Here is a 20526-nt window from a genome sequence, read left to right as displayed (position 1 = left end):
TTTTCGCATTGCTCGGAAAAATAATCTAAAACACTATTGGAAAGCTTGAAATCAGTTCAATTTTTCAATGTGAGTATATAACTCACAACCGAATATATCACTTACACCACTTTGAATTTGGGCCCCTCATATCTTTGGACCGAACATCTCGTTCAAAACTCAAATTCAATACGCTGGTTTGTGGAATCTCAAAGAGTGCTGAATTTAGTATAAAAGGGCCCCCTTTATGAGATCTGATCCGGGCCCCCAAAGCCCTAATCCGGCACTGATTAGTATGCACGAAAAAATGGAAATTTAACAATTATCATTAAAAAAGTTAAATTTCTGTACGTTTTTTGTTGTCAAATCTATTGATTTTTACATTTTACAAATGATTTCAAGACTGCCAAATCGGTTTTAAGATTATCAATAGATGTATTTTTAACTTTTGAAATTACAAACACCTGATGAAATGGTGGAGCTGCATGGTTCAAGGCGTTTAAACCATAGGATAACGTATCCTACTCGATTGTACCCCATAATGTCGAATTCCATTACCCTAAAATTCTAGTTCTCCGATCGATCCATGACCCCGAACGACATTAGCCCGAAATCCATTACCAAGGGGCAGTGTCAATCAAGGTACATTCGGGGTAATGAAATTCGAGGTTATCGGTTAGAATCAGCATAATCGCTTTTAAAATCGAAAATACTGAAAATAAAAATATTAGGTACACAGATACCCAGACTTTATATGTGATGAAATCATCAGAAACAAAACTAATCTACAAAATCAGAAACAAAACTAAGCTACAAAAAATTGAAATACATTTGAGGAGCTAGAGTAAAAATTTAAGTTTCATTACCTAGACGATAACAAGTTTTGGCGAAGGAAAATATCTTGCCCCTAATTGACATTTGCCACTATGAGCAGTTTTCATCTAGACTGGCGGCCAAAAATATGTTTTCCATTTTGGCTAAATTTTAGGTATTTTGGCTTTGATTCCATTAGAAAAATATACTCAATTTTGGGTTGATTTGACGCAAAATTCAGTTTTTTCGATCCAAACATAAAATAAGTGGATGAGGATTTACCCAAATTTAGCTTGTTGGGATAAAGTACCACTATTGGGTAGATGCACCTCTCTCTATTTACGACAACATGCGTGAGAGAAAAAGACAATACCGAGATATTTTGGGTTGAAAGTATAATCGATATACTTAATTTTGGGTAAAGTAAACTCAAAAAATAGGTAAAAATATTTCTTATAAAATAAAAAATAGGTAAAAATATTTCATATAATATTTCTGCCCATAAAGCATAACTGTCCCATATTGATTTTCGAGCCAACACTTATTTTCGTTGCAACATCCATAATTTGATATATATTTTACTATGCATATAAAAAAAACAAATTTTGTTCGAAAATGGTGTGGAAAAATATGAAGTTAATGCAGTCCCATATTGAAAAATAAAGGCATAACAGTCTCTATATGAACTTTTACCTTAAATAACAACTGCAGAACGTGAATTGAGTTCAAGTTTATAATTTTTGCTGATCAATAGATGCAAAAAGAGTTATTTGTATGGTTGTGTCAAATGAATACGGTATGTAGAAATGTACTAGAAAATTATGAACATTTGTATGAGAAGACAAATTTCAAACTTTGAGCGCTATTTTCTTAACGCCTACTTTTTCCATATGGGACAGTTATGCCTTTATGGACAGTGAAGACATGTATGCAATATTATGATTATGCAGTATATTTCATTCAACGTATACCTTGTGTTTGCATTAAATTCTTTATATTTCTATTAAATCATAACTGTCCCATATGAAGAAAATAGGCATTGAAAAAACAGCTCTGTGGTGTGATATTTGTACAAATAAACGACTTTTTACGTAAATTCTGATACGAATTCTGGTTGTCTGGATCACATCTACTGCACCGTCAAATGTCGCCCATCAACCAGTACGTGGTCTACAGGGAAGATTACTCACATTTGAAATTGGTCAGAAGAGGTTTATTCTATCAATGGAATCAAGTTGACTTTTCCCTTTTCATTGAAATCATGGTTCTATAATACCAACGACGAATTGGAAAAGAAGTCAAACCAATACGTGTGTGGTGGTTTTGATCCTTTTGATGTTGGCGAAAAGAATAAATCCTTTCTCAATGTGAAAAGTTAATCAGAAAATAATTCAAGTCACATGTGCGTGAAATATGTTTCGATTCACATATTGTTCGTAATATTCTTCTTTTCGGCGATGTCCCCATTCATGCGTTGATTCCCTACTCGATATCACCATATTGATCGAATAGTTCAGAGCGTTAATCCCTACCGCACGGTCATTGAGGGAAAGCCACCACAGCCAAGGTGGATTTTCCCAATAACAAATGCGCCTTTGAATGTGGAAACGAAGACGTTGTCGCGTCGGTCTCAACCAAAGAAAGAGGAGAAAGCCACCACCGGGGAGATGTAACTGATTGGAACAATGCAAAGGGAAATTGCGTATGCAATCAATGATTTTCCTCTGTGCGACTACCCCTTGCTGTTGCCGACCAAAAAGCTAATAGATTCTGCTGGCTGTCGGGTAGACATTGTCACAGAGATAGAAATCAGTGGCAGACGGAACGAAAAAAAACTGAAATTTAATTTATCCGATACGTACCTGATTTTTGTCTGCCGTACATTCTTTCTAGTCAAATGCATTTCAACGAAGGATTTTGATTCTGAAGGATGTTGTCTGGACCAGGCAAGGATAATCTCCCGATAACCAGAAACCCTAGCGGGATTTGGGATTCTTGGGAAGAGCGGTGGCAAAAGTCGGCACCTTTGAGTGATTATGATCGGGATAGGCAAAGTTGTTTGCATTTCTTTTGCAAACTTGTAGTCCAGGTACGAAGTATTTTGCATTTCAAACCTTTATGGCGGATGGGAAAGTGTTAATTCCTTCGAACAACATTTGTCCACCCATAAGATATTGAGATTGGTACAAAAGTGCCGACCCGGTAAAATGCTCGTAAAAGCATATTTGTCCCATATTGATTGTCGAATGTACAGTTTTTTATTCGCAGCAAAATGTTTTACTATAGGGTGCCGATACCAATGGTTGTAATCAGTGGCGATTCCCTAACCTCAAATCTACCTGTTCCACGATTACAAATTCTTGACTTTCAGCAACAAATTTGCATCTAACATGTAGAGCTATTTTAGGAAGGAAGATTCCTACCATTTACTTTGTGCTTTATAATCTAACTTGGCCGAATTAGCCATTTTTAGATTCGTAGAACAGGTAAAAAGTGAGGTTACGAGTCGCCTCTGGTTGTAATGTACCAGTAAATTAGACTATGGAATAAAACGAACATTTTTCGATGAAAACGACATGTGCTATTTTTGGTGGATAGATCGTCTCTAGTTTAGTCGATTTGCCAAATTTCAGCTTTTTATTTTATTATATTTATTTTAAAAAATTTGCTCCCTTGCACCAGTAGTTGCCGTCGTGTTTCAGTAGTGGATCAACGGATGGAAGCAGTTTTCAAAATGGATGTATAAAAATGAAGAAAAGTCTTAGAGATGATCTTTATACTTCATTCGAAAGATATTAGTTGCTGTTCCGAGGGAAAAATCTAAAACCCATGTAAAAAATTACCGCTTTGTTTAAAATTCCTTGTATCATTCTCGAACGGTTACTACTGGAGCACTAGCGCAACTACTGCAACACGTGTACCAATAGTGGCTCAAGCGATTTTATGTTAAAAAAAATGGTTTTATCACTCTTTTAATAGTTTTCCCATATAGTAGAGATTGAAATCTTTCTGTTGTCGCCAAAAGATCTCGGTTAAGGCTTTTCGTTATTTTGTTATGATTTTTTATAGCTTAGGTAGTCCACTAATGGCACCGGCACCCTAAATAATTAAATTTACGCAAACAATCTTCAAAGTTTCGTATGCTTGATAACACTGAAGAACGATACAAAATGATATATTGTATATGCTTCTCGATGAGTTTTCTTAACCTCGTTTAAGGCTCAAGAATCCATCATCCAATCGTCAGTCATCATCAAAACTTTAAAACCAGTTAAAACTGGGTTTGAAAATTTGTGAAACAATGATGGTTATTTTCCTCTTAAGGCTAAGTAGCCCGTCATTCGTTTTGGCTACAATGATGACTTTTCAGCTTGCATTTCAAAGTGATAAAACTCAGTCTTGATAGTTTATATTGACTTGAAAATGTATCACTGTACGCGCTAACATGTATAAAGTATGCTGATACTTTTTCAGCTGTGTCAGTGCAAAACCAATTGATTTTTTTTGATTCGAAATCGTGAGATGAATTAGCAACAATCATCAACAGCGCGAACAAATTTCAATGACGGCCTACTTCGCCTTAAGCGTTCACCATTTGATGATTACATTACTTGTATTGTCGATTTAACCTCAAGTTGAACTGTCACAAAAATATGTGCACGCTCTTTTAAAGTGTGATGGTAGCTCAGGGTTACGTCGAATCGTGATGGTGTCTTCGGTGCACTTATTCCTTGTAGTTCAAAGAGCAAGTGCACCGAATTCGTCGAGATGATCCGATGCAAACGTGCATTTTTATCACACTTTTTCTGCACTCTACAACTTTTGTGGTAGTCCAGATGTGAAATGCGCAATACGAGAATAAAATTATTCAATTGAGTTTAGGGTGAGGTACTTACTTCCGTCAAGGGCTTGAAAGTGAAATTATGTTTACAACTTATTAAATCAAACATTTCTAATAGAAAAGCTATCTAAAACGGAGGCACCAAACTAAGTGCTATGTTGAGGATCTATGCCTCTTTCCCTGATCTGATTGCATTTGAATCAACAGCGTGCGAAAGGATCACGATATTTGAAATGCGCATGTGCCATCAAACCATCGATAGTGGGTGCAATATAGTAATAGCGACCGGCTGGATTTCCATCTCTTTCCCTACTGTTTGATTTCCCTCTCGCTATCAACCGGAAGGATATCCCCCTATCGTTCTATCGCAGTTGATGATGGGAATTGTAGTAGCGATAACGCTGGGCGATGGAAAAGATTGTTGTACTTGCATTTGAATCCCAAACCGCAAAGGGAGAACGCGTTCGATTCGAATCTACGGCTCAAAAAAAGTGTCCGGTCGACGAATGCTTCTTGAACTGCATTCTGAATCCCATTTGACGATTCGATAATCATCTCTAAGAGATCTCGAATTACCTTCACAGCAAACAGAGGTGTACAGTGTCAACGCATCGTATCCGTCCCTCAAGGCGGCGTTCACGGGTGACAAAAGTTGCGTTGACACTTTTTTTCTTCTGGGATTTCTGGCATCATTCCCGCCGGCGGAGTTGGAAAAAGGACGAACAGCAGTTTATTGTGAAGATTTTTTGAAAACTATTGTTGGGAAGAAATCATTGCCCTGGAAAAGTGATACGGTTCGGTGCGAGTGAAATGCTTGATTGACAAAGTTGGTGATTATTGGGTGTCTAGTTTTACTTCCAGAAGAATGGTACCGCATTTCTGAATGGATAGCATAATTGGATGATATCGCCGAGAGATCGTGTGATCCCGAAAAGGTATGACAATTTAATATTTTTCTTTGAGAGAAGTTATGTTTGGAGAAAAGTAAGACGAGATCACTGCGTCCTCCATATATTGTTTGAATCGAGCGGTTTTCAAGTCAACCAGGCCTTCCTGAGCCTAATGGTAACATCCGTGGCTACAAAGCAAAGGTGTCTGGGCTCGATTCCCAATCGACGCAGGATCATTTCGTAATGGAAATTTACTTGACCTCCCTGTGAATCAGGCTTTATCCCAGCGAAGCTAAGAAGAAGATATCGTTGACACATTGAACATTAAACAATGCCTACATTTTTTTGTTTTTAATAAGCAATTTTTATTTAACAGCCAGTCATGAAGCATCTGCTACATTGCACGTCATTTCTAACACTTCTTCGCTTTTAATTGGTTTAAACAGTTCCTGGATGAGTAACTTTCATACAGGCAAAAATACTATGAATATTCATTGTTTCCCTTGTGTTTATAAGCCAGTAAGTATTTCATTGAACTGAATCTTGCCAATGTGGTGTCTTGCTCATTTTATAAAACAGCGTTATGAACATTGAAGAAAATTTCAGAATTTTTTCTCATAGTGGAGGCAAAAATTCGCATTGCATGGGGAAAAACTTGCACTGAATAAACGACAACGTGCAATATGCTTGTGATGCCACTATTTACATTTATTTACTTTTCCTGTCTACGTAACATTAAGAAGAAATTCTTGGCACTACGCTACGTCCCAAAACAAACATAGGCTGTTTTTCGACCCTTTCCAATTTTTTTTTTGCATTTTTCTGTCATAATGTTTTATCTTTTAGTTGTATATCAATTTGTAGTGGTCTTTTACATTAATGTGTCAAATTGATTGTTTTGCTTTGAAAATCTAGTGAGAACTTTTATTGCCCTACTGCGCCTGCAAACCTTTGCCTCAAAGCCGAGGTAACTACAAAAACGTCTTTTACTAAAAGCACTTAATTTTCTACGTCAAATCAATATCATTTTTTTTTTTCAATATATTAGCACAAAACAGCTCAAATCATTACTTCATTTATAACTTCTTAGTGCTTTGATAAAAATCTCGCATACTCTGAGATAACGCCCTAAAAGCCATTGGTAGCCACGTGTGTAGCTCGTTTCTGAGCAAATGAAAGAATAAGCATCCAAACCAACATCACGGGCAGGTAGATAATGATCCTTTCTTCCACATAGTGTTGTTAAATAACATGAAAATCCATTCAAATACTCAGAAACAACGAGCTACACACATGGTTACCATTGGCTTTTAGGGCGAGATCAGAAGTTATGCGAGAATTGTTTGTGTTTATACAATGCCCGTTCGATTTTGGCAACGTATCAATAATTTTTATGTAGCCTAAATCGAACCATGCCAAAATCGAATCCAAAATGTAGTACTGGGTACCGTTCTGTTATTTTTCTCGAGATGTTCTTGAAAAAAAAGGTTCTATACCATTTCCCGGAAATCATTTTCCGGATAACCCATTTCCCGGATAACCCATTTCCCGGAATGACCCCTTTTCCGAAAAATCATTTCCCGGAATATCCTATTTTCCGGTCAAAAGAAAAACTTTTGAACAAGTGAGGTATCGTTGTTTAGGGTGATATTGGGCCAATGAAAACAATGTGGCAAGTTTCAACAACACTTTGCAAATAGCCATTAGATTGTCATAGATTAGTTTTTTGACGTTCATGTTAGTCAAAAGATGCATCGAAAAGGGCGGATAAAGTCACCCCATAGGCTCAATGTCACCCCACACGGCGGTAAAACTTCATCGATGTATCGTTTGAAATATCCATGTTCAATTGCATCTTCACTTTCTTCTGTCGAGTTAAAATAATTCAAAAAAATATCAATTTAGCAACAGGCAACGTGATTTTAACTTTTATCCTTATATTTAATATTCGGATTTGAGAAGCAGTTTTACCGACTAATTTAGTGGCACAATAATAAGACATTCCAGCTATTCGCCTGAAAAAATATTTACAAAAATAATGTTGCAATAATTTGAAAAATATATATTAATGGGCCTTCCTTAGCCGAGTGGTTAGAGTCCGCGGCTACAAAGCAAAGCCATGCTGCAGGTGTCTGGGTTCGATTCCCGGTCGGTCCAGGATCTTTTCGTAATGAAAATTTCCTTGACTTCCCTGGGCATAGAAAATCGTCGTACCTGTCACACGATATATGCGAATGCGAAAATGGCAACTGTGGCAAAGAAAACTCTCAGTTAATAACTGTGGAAGTGCTCACAAGAACACTAAGCTGAGTAGCAGGCTCTGTCCCAGTGAGGACGTTAATGCCAAGAAGAAAAAGAAGATATTAATGTTTCCACCATATTTTCAGTTAGTGAGCGAAATATAGAAAATGTTTTTACACCAAAATTTTTTGCGGGTAGTATGTTTTCGAAAAAAAAAAATGCGAGCTTAGCTTAGTTTACTTATATATCAATTTTCTAGATATCATATACCTTTAAAAAGTTTCCAAATGAAGAATTACTTTAAGACTAAATAATCTCAAGACATTTTTTTATTCTGGTAGAGTTATTATTGCTCATACTGTCTATATTTTCATTGAATAATTGCCCATCTTTCATACGTAAGCTGTTCTTTAGAGTTATGCCATTAGAACAAATAATAAAGTCAATTTCCTTGACTAGCGTTTCATACAAAAAACGCAACAGAAGAGGTTAATGTGACACAGTTATTAACAGTGAATCAAATTATCATCAAAATAGACGAAAAACATATAACAAAGCAAGCTCGCTCACAACCGTTTGTCGCAACTGTTGCGGACAAGGACACAATCAAAAGCAAAATTGTCATGACAATCACAGAGCGCAACATTGTTGCAACCTTTTCAACTCGCGATTAATCAGTTATTTTAAACACAAAACCAAATTTGTTTTATGGATGCTGCTTGATTGTGTGTCAATGTTTATCAACACGGAGAAAGTTCTCGAAAATTGCAATGCGATTACCAGAAAATCGCTGCGCACGTGGTGATCGATCTTTGTCATATTCTGTTCAAATGATGATAAACTCATGTTGCGGAATAAAATTGTTGCAACAAGAATAGGAGGTGACAATGTCTTTGTTGCTGCGTGTTGGGTGACAATTGATTGACTGGTTATTAATGATAGAGAAAGTAAACAAAGAGAGCCTCTCAATGTTAGATAGGTCCTTTAGTAATGTTCCGCGAGAAATCCATCTACATGAATTCCATTATAGCTACCGCCGTTTTAATAGAAACTCATCCTTCTTTTGAACATTTGCCGTTCTTTTGAATTATACCGACATAAACATTTTTGGCGAGAAGGCTGCTAATATTGAACAGCAGAAATTATCCCTTCTTTCAAACTAAGGTTATTCTGTTAAGTCATTGGATTATACACAAATTATTTCACGCAAATATTGTTTTATTTGATCAATTTTTGTGGTCTTGTAACCGTGCGGTTGTGTGCCAAGATATGTGGGTTCGATTCCCGCCTTAGTCTGGAGAACTTTTCGTGAGGAATGTTTTCCAACTGTGCCACTGGGCGTTGCATGCTAGTCCGTCGTCTACTAGTGTGAAGCGCTACACTGCAAAGGACAAAATGCTCACTGGAAGCATTAACGTGTCCATGTCTTAAAAAAGATTTGCCCCTTGACAATTTTGTTAGATTTGTGACGCTTCCCTCAACTCCTTCCCCTCCTTTGGAATGAGACATTGGCATGAACTTCATGCTGTAATAGCGTTTTAATTTGTATCATCTTGTTCTATTTGTTTCTGGCATGACGTTCTAACTGGGACAGAGCCTGATTCTCGTCTCAATGTTCATAATACCACTTACACAGTGATGAACTGAGAATATTTTTCCGCCAATTAACAAAGACACCTCATTCCCTCGAGAGTAGAAGAATTTTCCAACTCGAAAAGATCCTTGACCGGCGGGATTGGAAGCCGCGACACTTAGTTAGGGTCTTTCTAAATAGTTGCGCCTTTTTCGCTACGAATATTGAGGCTCTTGGAAGCCGTTCAATTCTGACACACGAAAAATCTCCGCAAAAGTTTATTTTTTATGCATTCCGGGAAGCGGCATTCCAGGAAATGGGTTTCCGAGAAAAGGAACATTACGGGAAATGAATTCCGGGAAACGGCATTCCGGGAATTGGTTTTCCGGGAAATGCCATAGAATCGAAAAAAAAAATAAATTTGAAACTACTAATGACATTAAAGTAGTTTCTTTCGTAACTACGGGCAGAAATGATATAAACTTTATATGAGTTTTTGAAATATAAAGAAAGCTGCTGCGTGAAACATGTAAAAATTCATTGTAAATGCTTGGGAAAATTTGTTGAATAATCAAGATTCAATTTCTGCAAGAACTCGTGAAAAGCCCGCGGACAAAACCATGGTGTAAATCCTTGAGCCTCAAGAGATTACGCGACTCGTCTACAGGTTCTTCAAGAATTCCTTCACGCATAATTAGAGGAAGGAATTTCTCCAGATTTCTTCAGGAATATGTTCAAAAACTGCTTTTGAGATATCCCCAGAAATTCATCCGAAGGTTCCTCCACAATTTCTTCAAAAAATTAGAATTATTGTGGGAAATACTTCAGAGAATTTAAATCCTATTTCTTCAGTAATTACTTTTTATTCATTCATAAATTTCTTCAGGATTTGTCAACAAATTCGTCCAGGCATTTTTCATAAAGCTCCTACCGGAGTTTCACGTAAATTCTACAAGAAATCCTCCAGGAGTTACTATTTTGATTTTCCCAGTATTTCTTCAAATGATTTCTTCAAGGATCCTATTAAAAATTATCCCACGCTTACGTTCTGACATCGGTAGGAATATTGTGTTTATACATTTATTCAACAAACTTTGTATAGTTCGTCACGTATTTCAATTTGGAAATTTCCCATACCGTCAAACGGGGCTTCTTTAGACATTATTTCCACATTCTTCAACTTTGAGGATTTGTAGCTTTGTGAATAATGGATAGATTTCGATAATTCTTGCGCATATTTAAGTTGTATTTGTAAGTAACCAAAAAAAAATATGCAAAATATGAGGCAAATCCATCAATAAATAAAAAAGTTGCTTGAATAGCGAAAAAAATGTGTCCTTCAAGACAAAAAAGGGGCTACTTTGGACACTTTTAGACATTAATACGTTTTGATAGTAAAATGATTTTTCATCATAAATTTCGAACTGATTCTATTGATTATCGTTCATTGTGATGTTTTTCAATGATATACATAATTAAGAAAATTGTAAAGCTTGAAAAAGCTACACATACCTATACAATACTTTTCACAAAAACATGCTATTCATAATTTTTAGTTTGCATGATGATATGTTTACTTCCTTTTAAATGTCAGCTAATAAATAGCGACTTATGCTTGATTGTTCAAGTTGATGCAAACGAATTGTGTAACTACCAAGTACTGCGATGAATAATTAGCTTTGTACAGAAATATTCGTTCTGATTTTCAATGTTATATGAACGATATGTAGAAGAATCTAATTAATTCCTGTAACTAAAAGTAATTTTTATTCCAAATACAATCCATGAAGTATAAGAATAATGATTCACAAGATCATAAACAATAAAAGTTTGCTTTTGTTAGATGCATTTTGGCCCTTAATAGTTTTGAGATGGCGTAAGAGTAGTTTATTTTAGCAGTTGAAGGATGCCATTGCTTTGTATAGCAGATTCATGTGATATATGAATGAACAATATTTTTTAAGGATTATGTTGTGAGTTTACTGCTTATACGAGTTGAAATATATATGTTTTACAATTATTTACTTTTCTTAATCCTTTGTTTATTTTTTATTGTGTTGTAAAATATAGAAACCAACACTTTATAATTAAATATGAGTCGTAAAATTATGACATTTGATCATTTAATTTTCTATAAAAACAACTTTCAACATAAATTTATCACAAATTTCTTTGAATCATGACGATTCGATAGTTTTGTGATATTCCCAACAACTTTCCACGATATGTGGAAAATTCATACAATGTTTACATAGAAAATGTTTTGTAGCTTGTGAATATTTGTTTGGACTTTTTTGATATATTTTCTTTTTTATCCTGTTATTGTTGATGTTGTTCCAAAATATATTCATGCCTGATTGTTGAACATACTTTGGTTAATAAAAGTGCTGAAGACACAAAATGGCTCAGATTAATATTTATGCTGGAAATAAATCTAAAACGTGAGTGTCCAAAGTAGCCCCCGGAATCAAAAGTAGCCCCGTCTGACGGTATTGACTAAATATGTTAGATTAATAAGCATGTTATAACTAAAAAACAATTGTCTAGTCTTTTATCCAAGTGAATTCTTTGACCCAACGATCCTCCCCATTAACGTTTGTGGAGATGCAGAGCTAAACATAGTTTCCAAATAGCAAAGGTTACACACTAATATCCCTTCCCCAATCCAACCTGACGTGGCCGCAGCCCTTATTGACCCTGTATAAATAGAGCCACTAAATTATGTACACTGTGGAAGGCCAATCCCAGCCGAAATTCTGGTTGATTGTTTGTTCATCTTCACTGACTTCGGCCAATCACAAAATAACAATTGAAGATATGTGTAGCCAGTTTAAGCTAAGCTAAAAAAAGGCTGCAAAGTTAATCCAGCGCTTTCTCTTCTAATACTGTTGACGATTAAAATTAATTTTATTTTAATAACACAGCGTAACAAAAATAACGTTTTTGTGTGTCTTCTTCTTTCTGGCGTTTCGTCCCAACTGGGACAAAGCCTGCTTCTCAGATTAGTGTTCTTATGAGCACTTCCACAGTTATTAACTGAGAGCTTTCTTTGCCGATTGACCATTTTTGCATGTGTATATCGTGTGGCAGGTACGAAGATACTTCTATGCCCTGGGAATCGAGACAATTTCCTTTACGAAAAGATCCTCGACCAGTGGGATTCGAACCCACGACCCTCAGCATGGTCATGCTGAATAGCTGCGCGTTTACCGCTACGGCTATCTGGGCCCCCAGATAGTGTGTATCAAGGATCAATATTCACATTTAATGTGTTCTATCTAGTAAATCATATGTCGCTCTCACAAATTTTCCAGCTCTTTACAACTATGAGCTACATGTTGCAAAATATGTGTAAAATACTTGTTTTATCAATGTTCACATCAATGATTTATCAAACTTTATAGTGATCTTATCCATCCATCTAAAAAACGTTTGAGCATCGAAAGTATTATAAACATTGTTGTTAAGTATTCTTTAACATATAAAGTTAGAATTCTGTGACAAATTGAGCAAACACATCGCCAAACTAACTGCAAGGTAACTGAAGTTGTTGAATGATGAACGTGCATAGCCAAACATGAAATTATCTACAAAACACTAAGACAAAACATCCTTATGTGCCCAGAAGTTTCTTCAGAGTATTGATATTACTTCAAGATTTTCTTTATAAAAAACATTTTTTTCATTTTTTCCAATGATTTTTGAAACATTTTCTTTGCAGGAAGCATGAATCCTTGAGGAATTCATTAGAAAATTTAATGATTTATCTATTAAGGAAGTCCTATATTATCCTTAGAAAATATCTTTAGTTGAAATCGGATTGAAATCCTGACCGCCGGTAGAGTAGTTGAGGACGAGGTGGACACCGTTACCTACCTTGACACCTAGATGGCTATAGCGTAGCGTTACGCTTTTGCCGGGCGTATTGTAAGGACTGTTCATTTTATAAAGTGGACACCTTGTGCATGCTGTATCTTTCTAATTAATCAATGAAATTTCAATCGGTTTTTTGCCCATCGTTCGACTAGTATTGTACAATATTGTGATAATAAAAATTCTCCAAAGTAATTAAATTTCACACGAATATGGAACAACGATTAGATCGGTCGATTTTTTGAGGTTATCAAAATCAATGATTGTAAGAAATTGGCTGGAAAATTCGATAATTTATATTTTCTATTTTCAAAAAAGGCTTGTTCTTCGAAAGCATCATCAATCAGAAGCCTGATGGAAAAAATCAAGTTATTTTCGGAGCAACAATTTTACAGATATAATAAAATCAATTTTCCCGTATATTTTTAAAGAAATTTTTTTTAATTTGATGGGAATTGATATGAGTAGAATTTTTTGTGTAAAAGTACGTCCTGACGGAAGTCCTAGTATAGTATTAATATGAAAAATAACTTACGCCTTCATAGAGTTACTTAGTAAGTCCCCACGTCACATTCAAAGCAAAACAGAAACACAATTGCTTTATTCTTAGAAGACCTATCAAAGTACATTGACAATCATCAAAATTGGCAACACTGCTGTAATAAAATCGATTTTATTTTCCACATATTATTTTCATAATATGTTATTCTGAGATTACCAATTGAAAAATTCGGAGAAAACTGTTTACAGTTTGCTGTAGATCGATAAATATGCGTACATGATTTTAAAAGTATGAGACTTTTTAGTAAAACTACCATAAACAGTAAAATTTATACTTAAGACTGTGGTTTAATCTCACGATTTAGCTTTCGTTTATACTAATATAGTTTCTTTAGTAATCCAAACTAGTTTTGAACACGCTTTTTACTGTTCTCTTTTGCTGGGAGTGAAAGGATGGTGTATCAGCAAATTTGGCCATAAATGGGTAAATCACTAAAGTTACCTAATGTCATAGAATGGTGGAATATAATTGATATTTTTAAAGCTTTACCTTTAGTAGAATAGTAAATGATACAAACATACACTTTGTTTATAAAAATAAGGATTTTTGTTTTGCGAAAAATAATGTTAAACTTTGACGGACAGCTTTTTTTAAGAGTTTTTGGAAAAACTATTTAGCTCTTCAACCAAAAGCATTTTCAAAGATTTTATATTTTTATAGCATTTTAGAATAATAGGTCAACGATACACAGAAAACCGATTACGATTTTATCAATAAATAAAAAAGATATAGCATTAACAAAGTGTCCACTTTATAAAATGAACAGTCCTTAGAGCTCCATCTTCGTCGGTCTTAGGCAATACTCCGCCAGTTTCCCCGAACGTTAAGGGTCATCAGGTCCTCTTCCACTGCGTACAGCCAGCGTATTCGTGGTCTTCCACGAAGTCGCCGACCTCTACCTGGCTCCCTGCTGAATATTATTTTCGCAATTCTTTCTTCCTACAAGTGAAGGCTTCCGTATTTCAAATGCTACTGAAGGCTGCCGTATTTCAAATGCTTTATAATATTCGCATCTTTGTACACTTAATTAAACTCGTGATTCATGCGTCTGCACCACAAACCATTTTAGAGTTTCCCATCGCGTATTGTTCGTAGCACTTTACGCTCTAAAACACCGAGGGCTTTCCGGTCTGCTTCTTTTAACGTCCTCGCTTCGTGCCCGTAGAGAGCCACCGGAAGATTAATGTTTTATAAAGGGCGAACTTTGTTTCCGTTTGCAAATTAAGGGTCCTACGCTAATTACGTAGTTCGTAAAAGGCCCTATTCGCAGCTGAAACACGTCTTTTCACTTCGTGGGATACGACATTGTCACATGTCACATGTGCTCCAAGATAAACAAATTCTTCAACAACTTCAAACACATCCCCATCAAACACTACCTCAGGAGCTACATCACCAAGCTTACCTCTATCTTTACCAGCAACCATGTACTTCGGTTCGGTAGAATTAATCCTCGCTGTCTCCCTCTTGAGAGGCACGAAGGCCTCTTCCACTGACCTGCGATCGATTCCAATAACGACGATATTTTCCGCAAAGCCAAGGAGCATGTGCGACCGTGTGATCATCGTGCCGTTTCTCTGCATGCCAGATCTCCTAATAGCACCTTCGAGTGCAATGTTGAACAGTAGGGGAAAGTGGGGCAGTTTGGCCAAGAAGAAGAAGCCGATAAAAGTGCTGAAAATATTATGTAAACTTCGGATTTTTTCGTGATTTCCAACAACCAATACACTAGATCTGTTTGATTTCCGTTGTCTTATAAAGTTCCCGAATGAAAGAGAGATTTCTCAAAATTTGTCATATTTTGAGTCGATTTTTTACCGATGGGGTGAAATGAGCACCCTATTTTTGGTTATAAAATTATCTCATATAATCTAAAAAATCATTTTGTTTTTCATTACACTTGAAAGTTATTACAGTCATCTCTCCCTTATTCGATATTGAAGGGACCATCGAGTTAGGGAGGTATCGAGTTATAAAACACAAAACCAGTGCAAATACGATCCAAGGGACCATCGAGGTAGCCATGAAAATCAACTTTTACTATGGTTCTCTAACTCGATATCGAGATACGGAATATCGAGTAAGGGAGAGCTAACTGTAGTATCAATTAACACTCCGTGCAAAAAGATTAAATTTTAGAAAACATTCTAACAGTCAAATTTCATCATTCCAAAATGATGAAATTTGAAAGAGCCATTCGGGGCAATATGAGCAGTTTTTATAAGTTCATTTATTTCTTTTTCTTTGAGCTTAGAACACTGATTTGTAACATGTCCATTGCTTCATTTCCTTGTCAGCTTTGGGGTTGCATGTTATTTCAGATGAAATTTCAAGAATTTATGCAGCTTTCAAGGGGTGCTTATTCCACCCCATTGGCCAAACCGCCCCGACTACCCCTAAGTTCGAAAGTACGTCTCTCTGCTTCAATCCAATTCAATACAATTCGAACACTTGATTTGGAACCATCCAACGTAGCACGTATCAGTCTAATTAGTTTCGCCGGAAAACCATGTTCAGACATTATATACCACATCTCATTTCTTTTCACTGAATCGTACCCCGCTTCGAAATCGATAAACAGTCTGCAATTTATACTCCCGGAATTTATCTAGGATCATTCGTAAGGTAAACATCTAACCCGTTGTCGAGCGGCCTTCACGAAAACCAGCTTGATATTCGCCGAGCGGCTTCAGTCTCTGGAACAAGATGCGCAACAGTAATATCGGATCTGTACACAACAAAATTATTTTTTCCAGAATATGTTGAGTTTACAACTTACAGAGTTCTCTCACGTCTTGCGCATTCCATCTTCTATAACTAACAAGGGAAGGTCACGATGGTGTTACACGGGGTTTTCAACCGGACTATTTTTGTTAGATTCTACATGTCGAAATATGAAAAACCCCAAAGCCTTTCGGGTGATGGACCAGTGATGTAGCCAGGAGGGGCTCTAAAAGGGGCAATTTTGTACGTACATTATATTATTGAGCTAATTGTAAATTTGGCCAAAATTTTTTTTTAGTATTTATTGTGATGGTAGAGAACAGAATTGACATAAATGTATTTTTTCCATGCCATAGGCGCAATCAGGATGTTTTTTTTTCTTCGTTTACTATTTTAATAAAACCAAATTTGTTCTGGTGTTCATATTCCACGTTAGTTATGCCAATGGCATAAAAATTCATTATAAACATATATTAATGTCAATTATGTTCATTACTATCGTAATAAATGCTGAGAAAAATGTTTTAGACAAATTTTCAATTGACTCAATAATATTATATTCGTACAAAATCGATCCTTTCTGAGCCCCTCCTGGCTACACCACTGGTCCATCACCCGAAAGGCTTTGGGGTTTTTCATATTTCGACATGTAGAATCAAACAAAAATAGTCCGGTTGAAAACCCCGTGTAACACCATCGTGACCTTCCCTTGTAAGAAGCGGCCTAATTCTACGTGGACCAGACTTTACACATAGCATGCTACTTAGTCTATTGTTCTTTCAGCAATTTCACAGGGAAAAGGGAAATAATTACAAAATTTCTCAAATATTTACAATTTTTGTAGTGTTTTCTTCTTCTTGGCATTGGGACAGAGCCTGCTTCTCAGCTAAGCGTCCAATGAACGCTCCCACAGTTATTAACTGAGAGCTTTCTTTGCCAAAGTTGACATTTTCGCAGTCGTATATCTCGTGGCGGGTACGATGATATTCTATGCCCAGAGAATCCAAGAAAATTTTCATTACGAAAAGAAATTGAACCCAGACACCTTCAGCATGGCTTTGCTTTGTAGCCGCGTACTCTAACCACTCGGCTAACAAAGGCCCCTATTTATTCTTATATTTTTCCCTGAAGCTTAATATAAACGTTACAAAATTATACGCACAAAAAAGGAGATTTTTTGTACGTGTTTTCTTCTTGAAGAAATCACCCATTTTATGCGGCCAAATACTAAGTAGTACAGATTTTAATGCAAGAAGTAAACAATGCAAAGCAGGGATGGAAAATCCTTCTATGACTGTACCATCGTACGCACCCTCGGGCAAATTTTAAATCCCAACCCCTTTGTTAATCCCTTCCCTCTTCAACATACCTCACTGAGGGGGTTCACAACAGTTGTTCCAGCCCACTTTTTACCGTGCTCCTTCGACGTAGGTATTATTTATAAAGAACATGAATAATGCGAGGTCCCTTCCAGCCCAACAGTTGCTGGATTCGTTTCCCTAGAAAACAACCTCCAAGTAAGAACAATCAAGCATCCATATTAAAAAATATCGCATTTCAAGCCTCAATTGTTGTTTCCACCATCATGGCGACCGAGGGTTGGTTCCGATTCGAGTCCTACAGTTGCTGGTTGTATTACCCCCTCTTGACAGCGACTTCACTGCTGCTAAGGACTGTTTCTCTGCATGCGGGAGGTTATTAATTTTTAATTTTGCCAACGTCAACTTATAATTTGATAAGTGGCAACGGTATGGCTGTGCCTTTTTTCTCTTAATAAAATGATTTCTTGAGTTGTTATTTTACAAACCTCCGGGTTTTTGCATTTTTTATATTCAGATTTTTTTTTCTTTTATGAGACTTTCAGGTCTGATTTCATCATTAGAAATTCATAAGAAACATACTGCACAGCTGTTGATTTCAAGAAGAACACCGAAAACATAAATTTAAATCAATCTCACGCATCAGGAAAGGCCTCTCGTTATGATGAAATGCGAATCATACGAACATTATTTTCGGTGTTCCACCCCAAAGAGGCGCCAGATGCTGGATGTTTTAATAAGTGGATTTTCCAAAACAAACATCTCGGCGGTCTATAGACATAGTGCATCGCCGCACCCACCCCGTCTGACGAGAATCGAATAATTCACCTAGCGAAGCGAATGGTGAAGAAATGTGAACCAAATTCAGACTCTGCAAATATTTTTAACTCTTCTATCAGTAGGTTTTTTTTTTCGCCAGAAAAATATTCAAGTCACGATATTTTTTTTTTTGTTTCTTCATATTTTTACACCATTTTTCACAAGCTCTCAAAAAACTTCTCTTTTTTTATGGAGTCTGTGTCGATATTGACCATTGGTAAAATGTACCACTCGTGCTGTAAAAATCATCATTTTGCAACTTGTTTCGTAGACTACTACATATTCTGAAAGATTCGGAAGCCTTTCAGTTCACCAAAACGAGTGTAAGAAGGGTAAAACCAAACCACCAAACATTTGTATAGGAATCATCTCCTTGTTGAGGTCAGAGGTGAAAATCGTGACTGCTACCGAATGTGCAAATTGTTCAGCATTAGCCGAAATCATGTTGCAAATCACACATCTTGGACTCCCGACTAATCGCTACCAGACGCAACACACTGGGGCTCTGCATTGTACAATTGGTCAAAATATATTAATTGCATTCAATCGTTTAATTTCGTTGATTTTTTACTAGAATTATTGCTCTCTTTTTAATTACTTTCATTAGTATCATTTCAAACGGGGGTGACCCATTTCGCATAAGGACGTTTCGCATACGGACGTTTGGCATACGTTTCGCATAAAGTTGTTTCATACAAGAACAGGTAGCATTTTAATGAAGGCATATAATTCTGATTATGCCAAATGTCCATTATGCCAAACGTCCGTATGCGAAACGTCCTTATGCGCAACGTCTTTATGCGAAATGGCCCTCCCCCATTTCAAACATTACCATAATTTCATATGCCAAGATGCTTAGTGTTAGGTAACGCTATCATGACAATTTGGTAAAACAGCTTATAAGGATTATTATTATTGTTTTTATTATAATGGCTTTTTGCCCTTGGCGAGTTTGCCGCTTTCGACTACTAGCAATGACAAAACTTTCTCGATTATATAAAGACGTGATCGATGTCTCTTGTTCATTGCAATATGAGACACTTAACTGCTTTTGTAGACTTTGTATTTCTATTCGAATAGTAAAACATTATTCAGTTTTGATTGATAAAACATAAAACAAGACTCCATGAGTACTCTGGAGAATCAAGATTTTGCCACTGTGCGGAAATTTTTGAATGCCACGAAAGCAAGACAAACAAAATTAGGCCCAACCGCGTACGAAGAACGAAAGATGTACGATGAAAACGCCGGTTGGATGTGTGGAAATGCAAACAATCAAATTTGGGCAATACTGTAATTTGACGAACAGGTGGAAATTGCGCTCGATCAATGCAGAATCGTTTTGGTTCGGCTCCGCAAGGAGACGTTTATTGTTGTTGAGTTTAGAGGATAGCCTGCCTGATGTCAGAATGCTTCAGGATTTTTTTCCGAACGTGGAGCATAATGTTCGTTACCCATGTTGTACGATTGTTATTCTAATGTGCAAAAAGGCTCCTATGGAAATTGTTCTACACACGCAATGTTTGAGTTGGTATAATCATGCTGTTATTTCACGGATTTTCTAATTAAATTTGAACCACGGTATCCGATTTCAAAATAAAGTAAAAAAACAAATAAGATATATTCGTGAACGAAACAAGCTTCAAGCTTCAATTGTTTTTGTTCAGCAACTACCTTTTTTGCTTATCCTAGGAAAATTGAATCAGACTGTTTTGAATGGTCTCTTTATCAAAGCACTCAAAATAGTAGTTTACGGAATAAGTTGCAGAATGACTATTTTAAGCATGAGTTCCATGGTAATAAAAAAGGAAAAGTGTTTAAACAAATATTAAAAATAAAATATTGCAAATGTATGCATCCGCAATGTTTGCAAAGCAAAATACTCATCCTAT

At 36.2% G+C, this 20526-nt stretch overlaps 1 protein-coding gene across 11 annotated transcripts in view; it reads left to right on the top strand.

Annotated features, from left to right (window-relative positions):
* LOC5577995 (axin) overlaps window positions 1–20526 on the top strand; it is a 72450-nt gene that overhangs the window by 10346 nt on the left and 41578 nt on the right. Inside the window, exon 1 of one of the 11 annotated variants that reach the window (XM_021854278.1) lies at window positions 5404–5568. The exons of the other annotated variants lie outside the window; for them this stretch is intronic. The gene's annotated coding sequence lies outside the window, so the exon portion shown is untranslated. Of the gene's footprint in view, window positions 1–5403; window positions 5569–20526 lie in introns of those variants that run through there. 11 annotated transcript variants of the gene reach the window in all.

This window comes from Aedes aegypti, chromosome 3, assembly GCF_002204515.2.
Source record: "Aedes aegypti strain LVP_AGWG chromosome 3, AaegL5.0 Primary Assembly, whole genome shotgun sequence".
In the NCBI taxonomy this organism is placed as follows: domain Eukaryota; kingdom Metazoa; phylum Arthropoda; class Insecta; order Diptera; family Culicidae; genus Aedes; species Aedes aegypti.
This window is presented reverse-complemented; position numbering and strand designations above follow the sequence as displayed.